Genomic DNA, 12,709 nt, shown 5'->3' with positions numbered 1-12,709 from the left:
GTTGAGGCAGGAATTATCGCAACTTTTAAGAAACATTTAGACAGGAACATGGATAGGACAGGTTTAGAGGGATATGGACCAAACGGAGGCAGATGGGACTAGTGTAGATGGGGCATGTTGGTCGATGTGGGCAATTTGGGCCAAAGGGCCTATTCCCACACTGAATGAGTATGACTCAATGATTCTGTGACTCTTGTAGGGCCAATGAGTCTGTTTTCAGGTGTCCGGTGACTGTATACTGCCGCAGTGTACTACTGCTATACACTTGTACTGTGTCTCAGATGCTTTTCTTTTTTCTTTTCTTTATATTTTATTTTATTAGAAGTAAGTACAATCATATGGCACCAAAGTGCCTAATATATATTTTCATAATACATTTTATGTACAGCTTCTTATTTTCTTTGTTATAATAAAGAAAGATGAGAATAAGAAAAATAAATTAGATAGTAAAGGATAGAAAGGCATGAGATATATAGTGTGTGAAGAAAAAGAAAAAAGACGAATGAGTGCAGAAATTTGAGGAAAAGTAAATAGAAAAAAGAGAATAAGACATTGAAAAAAAATAATTTAAAAAAAGGTAAGGAGATCATTGTTTATAATCTTGACCATCCCTCGTCCAGTCCTGAAACAGTTAGCTTTTACAATTGTGTTGCACCATATGATTCCAAAAAGACGACAAATGGAGACCAACTCGTTATGAATTGGTCTGATTTATCCATTAGGAGGAATCGCATTTCCTCAAGATGTGCGGTGTCCAACATACTTGCAATCCACATTTTAAGCGTTGGCATTGATGTATTTTTCCAAAATTTAAGTATTAATTTTTTTTCTATTATTAAACCATAGTTAAAAAATAAATTTTGAGATGTGTTCAATTTATTCCCATCTTCCATTACTCCAAATATAATCATTTCAGTATTAGGTTCCATTCTTATCTTGAATAATTTTGTAAATATTTCGAAAATATCACTCCAAAATCTATAAAGTTTTATGCAGGAAACAAAGGAGTGTGTTATAGTTGCGTTTTGGGATAGACATTTATCACAAATGGGGGATATATTTGGATAAAATTTGTTCAATCTTGTTTTTGAATAATATAATCTATGTAAAATTTTAAATTGAATTAGATTATGTTTTACATTAATCGAACATTTGTGAATATATATCAAGTACTTTTCCCATGTAACCTTCGTAATTTTTATCATTAGTTCCCGTTGCTTTTCTAATATGTATCTAACCGGTAAGTGCTTATGTATAGTGATACTTGTACTAAACTGTGTACAAAAATGAATTTCACTGTACCTCAGTACATGTGACAATAAAGTACCATTGAGCCATTCCTGTTGTATAATTCTATAAATCTCTAAAAGGTATTCCTATTTTCCCCTTAAAAAAATCACAAAAGAGGAAATAAGTATTAAGAATGCTCTCAGTTTTGAAAAAAACCACCGATCTTGCTTCCAATCTCTGGCTGACCACATCACTCAGTTCTTTCCTCCGAGTGATTTGGTTTGAAAATGTCTTCTATTTTGAATTGTTTGAACGGAACAGACCTTTCTCCCTTTTGATCTAACTAAGTTAAATTAATTTTCTTCCAAGTTTGGTATTCGCAGTCAACTCTTATATAATATGTCCTATAAACTGTTGATTCCACAAGGAAATTACACTCACTATAGCAAATGTTCCATTCCTATTAGGTTCAAAATTAGTCCTTTCAAATTACAATCTGTTTTAAAGCTGCCTAATCATGCTCTGTTACATTTTCATTGCTACTTCTAGGCAGTGAATTAGCAGCTGATTAACAGTTACATGAAATTAGCATTGACTATGTGATCACTGGTTTTGTAAATGTGTTTCTGAATAAAATCTCACAGTAGACACAAGGAACTGCAGTTGCTGGGTTACAAAAAAAGACACAAAGTGTTGGAATAACAGCAGGTGCGAAACATTTCTGGAAAACATGGATAAGCGACGTTTCAGGTCGGGACTCTTCTCCCGTCCGAAACACCATCTATCCATGTATCCATATGGCTCGCTGATTTATTCCAGCACTTTGTGTCTCAAGAATTCTCATTGTCTGCTTGAGGATTTAACCTGCTTTGCAAAAAAGAATCGACATGTATTTACTGTATGCATTCAAAGGTTTCAAAGATCTTTTATTGTCACGTGTACCAATTAAAGTACAGTGATATTCGTATTACCATACAGCCATACTAAAAAAAACAACAAGACACATAACTACATAAATGTTAACATAAACAACCACCACAGTGAATTCCCCACATTCCTCACTGTGATAGAAGGCTATAAAGTCTAATCTTCTTCCCTCATTTTTCTCCCGCGGTCGGGGCAGTCGAACCATCTGTTGGGGCGATCGAAGCTCCCACAGTCGGCGGTCGAAGCTCCTGTGGCTTGGAGCACCTGAAGTAGGTCTCTAACCAGGTACCACGAGCTCCACGATGTTAAAGTCCGCAGGCTCCCGCAGTTGGAACTCCCGAAGTTGGTCTCCAGCAAAGTCTTTTTTTTTTAAATTATTTTTATTAGAAGCAATTGTACAAGAATAAAACATTCGGCATGTAAAATTATACAATTATTGTACAGCTTCAATTTTGATTTTTTAACCTGAAAATGAGAGAAAACACGCAAGAAAGAACAAGAAAAGGAAAAGGTGAAAAGCGAAAAAGATATGACCCCTAGACCACCAAAGTAGTGTAGCCAAAGAGTGAGTAAAGGTATGAGAGGAAAAGGAAAGAAGAAAAGAAACAGAAAAGAAAAAAGAAAGAAAGTAAAATAAGAAAAAACCTGCCCCTCATCCCCCCCCCCCCCCCCCCCCCCCACTCACCTCACCCAACCCATAGTTGGATTTAAATCCAAATTTGTGTTGCGCCATACTATCCTTGTAAGAATTCAGTAAAGGGTGTCCATGTCTTGAAAAATTGATCTGTTTTTTCTGCCAAGACCAGCCTATCTCCAGCAAAGTCCACCAACTCCTCGATGTTAGGCCGCAGTGCGGGGTGGGATACAATACGGTAAAAAATGGCATCTCCTTGAGGTAAGAGATTTAAAGTTTCTCCCGCCCCCCATAAAACAAGCTAAAGAACACTAAAAAAATACATTTAACACATACTAAAGAAACAACAGAGAAGGAAGGGACAGGCAGACTGTTGGCGAGGCAGCCATTACTGGCACCACCCAATTTACACATTATCTCAGCCAATAATTCACTTTTGAAATGTGATCCATGGTGTTATGTGGGGAAGCTTGGCAGCCCATCTGTGCATAGTGAGGATTTCCAAACAGAAATGAGGTAAATGTCCTGATAATTTTCTTTTGTTGTGGAGGTTGACTAGATTGCTGAGAAAATTTACTTGCTCTTATTTAAATTGTGACACAAAATTTATCAACAAAGCAAGGAGGCCAGATTGGAGTCATAAAAGTAAACAGGATCCCAACAAGTGCTTCCCTCTCCCAGTGCTCATGTTTCTAAAGTGAGACTTGAATTTGCAATCCCTGCTTTAAAATAAATAGCTAAACAATGTGAATTCATAAAAGGTCAAATGATAGTTACTTCAGTCATGAGTGCTGCCTTGGACTACTTTACCACAGTTTGCACCAGACCATGAAGCTGTTCCAAGTCCACAACATCCAGAAAGTTGCAACACGCAGATAGAGTGGAAAAGAAGGCATATGGTATGCTTGTTTGCATTGGTAGGGACATTGAGTACAAGGGTCAGGAATTGCAGATTTAGGGGACTTTGGTTAAGCCGCATTTGGAATATTGCATGCAGTTCTGGCCACCCCATTACAGGACGCATGTGGAAGTTTACCAGAATGATACCTGGATTAAAAGGTATTTGCAACAGGGAGAGATTGGACAGACTTAGATTGTTTTCTCTAGTATGCCAGAGGCTGCAGGGAGACCTGATAGAAGTATATAAAATAGGGTAGACAGTCAGCCCCTAATTCCCAGGATGGAAATATTGGAATTCTAGAGGACATAGGTTTAAGATGAGAGGGGCGAAGTTTAAAGAAGATATGTGTTGCAAGTTTTTATTTTACACAGAGGATGGTGAGTGCCTGGAATGCAAGTTTGAGGCAAGTATGATCGTGGCATTTAAGAGACTTGGATAAGCAAATGGATATGCATGGAATGGAGGGATAGACATTATGTGCAGGCAGATAAGGGTTAGTCGGCATCATGTTCAGCACTGACATTGTGGGCCTATGGGGCTGTTTCTGTGGGTACTGTTCAATGTTCTATATTCTATAAGAAGTGTGAACAAGAATAGATAATCTGTCCCATGAGCCTATATTGTTATTTAATTGGATTGTGGCCAATTCTACAAACTTCAAATATACCTTCCTGTCCTATAACCCTTGATTCCCTTACTGATTGGAAATCTATCACACCCATAAATGTGCCCAAGGACGCCACCCCCCCACAACTCTTTGTGGCATGAAGCTCTAAAAGCACAGATACCTTTTAAGAGAAGAAATCCTTCCTCATCTCAGCTTTCAGAGAGTAGCCACTTGTTGTGAAGCTATGCCCTCGGGTACTGCACTCCCCTATGAAAGGAAACATCCTCTCAACATTTATCCTGTCTGGCCCCAATAATTTTGAGTTTAGTTTCGAGATACAGAGTGGAACAGGCACTTTGGCCCACCCTCCATGCTGACCTGCGATCACCTGTACACTAGTTCTATACTACACACTAGGAAATTTACAGAAGGCAATTAACCTCCCAGCCTGCACATCTTTGGAATGTGGGAGGAAACTGGAGCACCCAGGAAAATCCATGCGGTCACAGAGAGAACGTACAAACTCCCTACAGACATCACCCGTCGTCAGAATCGAACCCGGGACTCTGGTGCTGTAAAGCAGCAACACCTCCGCTGAGCCACCGTGCTGCGGTTATCTTATGTTTCAATAATATTGCTTCTCATTTTGTCAAATTCCAATGAGTAAAAGTCCTAATCTACTTAACCTTTCCTTGTAGGGCAATCCCTCTAGACCCTGGGTCACTCGAGTGAACATTTAATGACTCACTTCTGTTGAAATAACATCTTTCTTAAATAGGGAAAATGTTATAGAAGACTAATGACTCTCAACGAGTTGTATTGAGACCTCTACTTTTATACTGCTTGAAATAAAAGCCAATGTTCCATTAACCCCCCCTCCCCACCTTATTAATGCTGCATTTGTGAGCCAACTATGTTTCATGCACAAGGTCCTCCAAATCTATTTGTGCTGCAGCTTACTGCAAATTTTCTCTATTTAAATAATACTATTCTTTTGTTCTTCCTTCCAAAATGAATAACTTTAACATTTTCTTGTGTTATACAATATTTGCCAATTTTTCCTCAGTTTATTTCCTCCAAGTCATGAATATACATGTCATAATCATTTGCAATCCCAGCACTGACAACTGTGAGACCCCAGCTGGTTGCCAAACTGAAAATGACCCTTTTATCCCGACGCGCTACTTTCCACCAGTTGGCCTCTATCCATGTCAAGATACTACCTCCAAAACCTATCTTGTGACTAAATATTTTGTGAGCCAGGTTTTGTGTGCTTTCTGAAAGTCCAAATGCATCATCCAGTCTTTCCTATCCACTCTGGTTTCCAAAAAAACAATACATTTTGCCAAACAGAATTTTTCTACATGTAGTTACGCTGATTAGATTACAACTTTCCAAATATGCTGTGAATCATTGCAGCACGAGAAGCTAGACTAATTAACCTACAATCACCTATTTTTGCCCATAACCTTTTGAAATGGCATGTCACATTGGCAGTTTTTCTAGCCTTTAGCCTTTGGCCTTTAGCAGAATGTAAAGATCCGTGGAAATCTATAACTATTGGCAGACTGTCCTAGTGGCCACTTCTCCTGGATATGCTAGAATATAACCCATTTGTAATAAGACTTATTACCACTTGCCCCATCAGTTTGCCTAATTCCATGGAACTCACTGATGCAAAGTATTTATTTAATTCCTCTGCCATTTCCATGTTCTCCATAACTATTTCTCAAATCTCATTCTCATTCTCGAATGAAATTTGGGATGGCGGGACTGTCATATGAGGAAAGATTGAAAAGACTAGGCTTGTATTCACTGGAGTTTAGAAGGATGAGGGGGTATCTTATAGAAACATATAAAATTATAAAAGGACTGGACAAGCTAGATGCAGGAAAAATGTTCCCAATGTTGGGTGAGTCCAGAACCAGGGGCCACAGCCTTAGAATAAAGGGGAGGTAATTTAAGACTGAGGTGAGAAAAAACTTTTTCACGCAGAGAGTTGTGAATTTGTGGAATTCCCTGCCACAGAGGGCAGTGGAGGTCAAATCACTGGATGGATTTAAGTGAGAGTTAGATAGAGCTCTAGGGGCTAGTGGAATCTAGGGCTATGGGGAGAAGGAAGGCACGGGTTATTGATTGGGGATGATCAGCCATGATCACAATGAATGGCGGTGCTGGCTCGAAGGGCCGAATAGCCTCCTCCTGCACCTATTTTCTATGTTTCTATGTTTCTATGAAAGAATAATTTTGACCTGAAGACTGTGCCTGTGATGGACTCAGCCATGATGATCATGGTCCTCCTCACCATTAAAATAATCTACATGAGGTAGATCTCAAGAAGGCAGCATCTATCATCATGGATGATTGATGCTGCCTTCATGGCCATCCAGGCCATGCCCTTTTCTAACTGTTACCATCAGGCAGGAGGTGCAGAAGATTTAGGTCACCACTTTCATGAAGAGCTATTTGACGACAACTATCAGGTTCTTGAACCAATCTGCACAACTCTAACCTTGCCTCAGCAACGAAACACTATGGACCACCTCTTGCACTATCATGGACTAATTTTTTTTAAATTCTATTTTGCAATAATATTTTAATTTTTGCAGTCTTTCTTTTCTTCCATCTGAAGAAAGGTCCTCACATGAAATGTCACATATCCATGTTCTCCAGGGATGCTGCCTGACCCGCTGAGTTACTCCAGCACTTTGAGTCATTCTTTTCTTTTTACTTTTTTCAGAATTTTATTTGAAATTTATGTATCTATATTATTAAAAGTCTGATCTTGACCATTGCCTGTTATTCTGTATATTGATTTAAAAAAAACGCTGCCACTTATGGCTGTGATTTTTGGCCATCTTACTCAGAGTCTCCCTCCGCTGCGCAGGACAAGAGGGTTTTCCCATCGATGATGTTTAAAAAATGTTGAGATTCTCTCTCCTGAAGGCCACGCCCCTTCTGGAGGGACTATAAAACCCGGAAGTGTTGAGTGCCTCAGTCAGTCTCTGCAAGATGGGGAAGCGAGAGGGTCATGTCTCTCAGTCTTAGCTGTGAATAACACTGAACACATGTCTACTAAACTGTGAGTGGTTTTACTGACCTGTCAGTGCCCTTAATGTGTTGAAAATATCGTTTGGAAATGCTAAAACTGTGTTGCTTTTGGTTTGGAAATGCTAAAGCTGTGTTGCCTTTGGTTTGGAAATGCTAAAGTTGTGTTGCCTTTGGTTTGGAAATGCTAAAGCTGTGTTGCCTTTGGTTTGGAAATGCTGAACCTGTGTTGCCTAATTAAAGTTGCCTTGCCTAATTAAAGTTGGGTTGCCTAATTAAAGTTGGCTTGCCTAATTAAAGTTGCCTTGCCTAATTAAAGTTGCCTTGCCTTCTATATAATTTTTTTAAATTTTAATTATTTATTTTCATTAGAAGCAATTGTACAAAGCAAAAATGATCGACATAAGAGAAGGTTCACCAGACTGATTCCTGGGATGTCAGGACTTTCATATGAAGAAAGACTGGCTTGTACTCGCTAGAATTTAGAAGATTGAGGGGGATCTCATAGAAACTTACAAAATTCTTAAGGGGTTGGACAGGCTAGATGCAGAAAGATTGTTCCCGATGTTGGGGAAGTCCAGAACAAGGGTCACAGTTTAAGGATAAGGGGGAAATCTTTTAGGACCGAGATGAGAAAAACATTTTTCACACAGAGAATGGTGACTCTCTGGAATTCTCTGCCACAGAAGGTAGTTGAAGCCAGTTCATTGGCTATATTGAAGAGGGAGTTAGATGTGGCCCTTGTGGCTAAAGGGATCATGGGGTATGGAAAGAAGGCAGGTACAGGATACTGAGTTGGATGATCAGCCATGATCATATTGAATGGCGGTGCAGGCTCGAAGGGCCGAATGGCCTACTCCTGCACCTATTTTCTATGTTTCTATGTTTCTATAACAGATACAATGTTCCTACTGCTTCAGTTTTAACATTTTATGAACTAATAACTAGATAAAAAACAAAACAAAAAGGAAAAAAGGGAAAGAAAGAAGAAAAGAAAGAATTTCAAGAAAAACACGAAAAAGAAAAAAGGAAAACCCCAGAACTATTGAAGGAGTGAAAGAAGCTGAGATATATCCCACTGCCCTTCCATACGCCCGCTCACCCGACCTTAGCATCGGTTTTGTGTTTGTGTTCAACCATTATGTTGTTGAAGAAATTCAATAAAAGGAGATCTTATTTTTGAAAATTGATTTGGTTTGTCAGTCAAGACAAGCCTTATTTTTTCTAGATGTAGTGTCTCGGTCTTTCTGTGATCCACATCTTCACTGAGGGGGTTGTCATCTTTTTCCAGAATTTAAGTATAAGTTTTTTCGCAGTTATTAAACCATAGTCAAGGAAGCGTCTTTGAAATATCATTAGATTAGGGCAGCCCTCTGTCATTCCTAATATTATTAGTTTTGGATTTGGCTCCGCCTTCTATATAATTAAAAGTCTAATCTTGACCACTTCCTGTTTGCACTTGACATTGTTTTTAGAAAAAACGCTACCACGGCTGTGATTTTTGGCCATCTTACTCAGTCCCCCTCCGCTTATCTGGTGCCGAGGATTTTTCCTATCAATGAAAAATAAAAGAGTTATTAATGTTTAAAAAATGTTGAAATTATCTCTCCTGTCAATCACGCCATGAAGGCCACGCCCCTTCTGGTGGGAGGGGGAGGGGCTATAACACCCAGAAGTGTGGGCGTGGCTCAGTCTCTGCAAGATGGAGGAGGAAGAGGTCACGGCTCGTTGTCTTTAGTGGCCTTGCACCCTGCTTGAAATGGTATGAAACTGCACTTGAATTTGATGGCCTTGCACCCTGCTAGAAGTGGTAAGAAACTGCACTTGAATTTGGTGGCCTTGCATCCTGCTTGAAATGGAATTTCAAGGAATATCCGTGAGTCAACTGCCAGCCCACCAGCCGTGAGTGAGTGAGCTACCAGCACAACAGGCTTGAGTGACTGAGCCGCCAGCCCAATAATCCATTTGGCCCACAATGTCCATACTTGCTGGAAATCAGTCCCTTCAGCCCACAACATCTATACTTGCACTCCAGGAAGGCCCCCCCCCCACTGGCCACCAATATTGAAATTGGTGGAGAGGTGGAATATTGCGTTGGGTGACCAGCCCTCCCGTGTGATGCTGGGACCCAACGGGTCCCACTTAGTCTAGTAATTTATGTTTTTGTGTGGGCCTGGGTCTGTGTGTCTTGAAGCTGCTCCAAACAAACATTGTTCCTACACATCACAATCCTTGTACACATAACAATAAATTATATTTGGCTTGTCCTCTCCCTTCTCTTTTATGTATTTAAATAAATGCGTTATGTCTGTTTTTATATTCCTTGCTTGTTTGCTTTCATAGCTTATTTGCTTTCTATTACCTTTTTATTTGTTCATCTTTTGCAAGGAATCTCTCTCCTCCTTTTCACCTCGACAGAGCTGGAACTGCACTGTTTACTGTACTCAGTGAAGGGTATGTTGTGAAAAGAACCTAAAAATACTCTTCCAAGGAAGAATAATACAATGGATACTTTTACACTTGACCTTTACAATATTTACCAATCTAACAGCTTTGGCTGGAGACTAAAGATCTGTTGGAAATAGATTTTTGATTGAGATATTTGCATCTTGGAGGAAGCTTGGATATTATTGAATGCATGAATGATCCATTGCAGATTGCATCTAAAATGCATTTGTCCACTCATTATCACGATTGCATCTTCCTGTTTGTGTGATTGTCTTGTTTACTGTATGTACAATCCGTATAATTTCTAATGTTTCTTGAAGCTTTGGTCGGGCTTGGATTTCAGTCTCCAATAACAGTTGGATGTAATTCCAAAGATTTTGGAATGTCAGAGTAGACATGGTACCCAAATTATCAGATGCATCTCTGGACTCCTGACTGAGATGTAGATCAGTGTCACTCATTATGAGTCATGCTTTTGTAGTTACGCCCACTAGCTTTTCAATAATCGCTACTTGCCTGGTTCCCATAGAGTTAGTGAAACGTGCAAGCGTGAAGTCATACTTACTATGTAGTTATGTAGTTAATAAAGTCTTTGGATCTTTATCATGGTGTAAAGTTCCAGTTATTATACGGACAACATTCAACATGGTGTCAGAAGGAGAGAGAACCCCTGCACAAGGAATCTCGGAGTCTTTCCTGGACTATAAATCAACCATCAGGAGAATAGGTCTCTGAAGAACTCATAGTGATGGGTACAAAACCCAAGGACACAAGCGAATAAATCAACAAATATCATCTTCCAAATACTCCTTCACTATGCTAGCAGCAGTATCAGTCAATCAGGACTCAACATTCAAATGTCCAACAGCACTCTATCTTACAATCACTCCAAACTTCAAACACTATTCTGTGACCATATTGTAGATGGTTTATGCATGCAACCTATAACGTAGCTACCTCAATACCACTAACCACGCCTACCCATATCAGTATAACTGTGAGATCCTCCCTTTGTTCCTCCCTGTTGGTTCCAGCACGCCTGAAGACTAGATGCAGTCAGTGCTGGGACGTGTGTACCATGTGCTATAATAAAGGACTCAGTAAAGGTTACAGTGTGTTAGACTTCATCCTTTACATGGTGTCAGCAAGTAAGCCTAGCGCCTCCTGTTTATCGGTTTTTGTTTCTCCCTTTTGTATCAGTGTTTAATTTCATTTCGTCATGGCATCTTCATGCCGAAAGCCATCTCCCCTTGTCTTTGACGCTGACATTGCGGAACGATGGGCGACTTTTGTGTTGGACTTCAATCACTTTGTTAACATTGTGCACCGAAATGACCCAGATGCGGTCAAAGCCTCCCTTCTGTTGAACCTTGCCGGTCCAGACGCCATGAAACGTGCTCAAGCTTTCGTCTACACTCCAGAGGTCCTGGATGACAACGACCAGGTCGTCGCGCCGGCGGAATCTGCTAATGACCCGGTATGTCTCTTGCGCAAGTTTGCGGAGATTTGTGACTTGCCCTCCAACCGCATATTGGAGCGGGCTAGATTCTTTACTCGTAAGCAGCAGCCTGATGAGCCTGTTGAGTGTTTTATCGCTGACCTGCGCTACCTTGCTCAGCGGTGCCGTTTCGATACCATGCGTGATCAACTCACCAGTGATATCCTGGTCACCGGCATGCTAGATCAGAAACTACGTGCAGATCTGCTTCAGAAGCCGGACCTCACTCTAACTCAGGCAATGCATGCCTGCCGTATCACTGAAGTGGTTGTCCCGCCTCATGGGCTGAGGGGGTCTGAAAACCGTGCTATAAATCTAACGGGCTTCGCCGTGCCTCGTCGCAGGCAAGACAATCTTCGCCCTCCGCCGCGTCCCACCCGCACATCCAGGGTCCCGAATACCAAGAAGTGCCCCAACTGCAGTTATGTCCACTCCATGCAGCCCCAGTGCCCGGCATTTGGAAAAGCCTGTAATTTCTGTGGTAAACTGAACCATTTTGCAGCTGTGTGCCGCTCCCGTGGGAACGCTCCCCAACCTTCCAGACAATTCTTAAACAACCTTCAGCAGGTTGATAATGACCTCGATTCTCAGTCTTCTGCCGACACTGCCCACGACTCTGAGCTCAGCATTTCCATGGGTGACACTAGTATTTACACTCTCCTCCATAGCCGATCTCGCCTCCCAGATCCTTCGGTGCTCGTTACTGTGAACAACGTCTTTCTCTGCGAAGTTAGATACGGGTGCAAAAGTGAATGTTATGTCAACATCACTGTTCAACAAGATAAGGAATAATGAGCTGTTGACGGCTGATCGCTTATACTACGTGCTTATGGGGGAGAAGAGCTAACACCCGTGGGGAGGGCCACCTTCCATTGTGTGCTGCAGAAAGCATCCCGTGACCTGTCGTTCTTCATTCTGGACTGTGACTGCGTGACTCTTTTGAGTAATCAAGCCTGCCAGGACCTTGGCCTGGTGTCTTTCGACCGCACGGTCCACGAAGTGCGGGTGATGCTGAACCCACTCTCCGAGTACCCCGACCTCTTCGATGACAAATTGGGGAAGCTGCCTCTTGTGTACAAGATTGCTACTGACCCCTCTGTCATGCCTGTGATCCGTGCCTCACACAGGGTGTCATTCGCTATGAAGGACAAGGTGGAAGCCATGCTGAACAACATGGTTAAAATGGGGATGTTGGAAGCCGTCAGCGATCCCACCGAATGGGTCTCCACCATGGTCGCCACCATGAAGAAGGGTAAGAATGAAATATGGGTGTGCATCAACCCCAAGGATTTAAATATGGCTATAAAACGTCCCCACTACCCTATGCGGACTGTAGAAGATGTTGCTGCCCAGGTCGGTCAGGCCACAGTGTTTTCGGACCTCGATGCCAGAAGCTCGTTCTGGCAAATACCTCTG

Source organism: Amblyraja radiata, chromosome 3 (assembly GCF_010909765.2).
Source record: "Amblyraja radiata isolate CabotCenter1 chromosome 3, sAmbRad1.1.pri, whole genome shotgun sequence".
Classification (NCBI taxonomy): Eukaryota; Metazoa; Chordata; class Chondrichthyes; order Rajiformes; family Rajidae; genus Amblyraja; species Amblyraja radiata.
The sequence above is the reverse complement of the archived record's forward strand: the minus strand, read 5'-3'. Positions refer to the sequence as shown.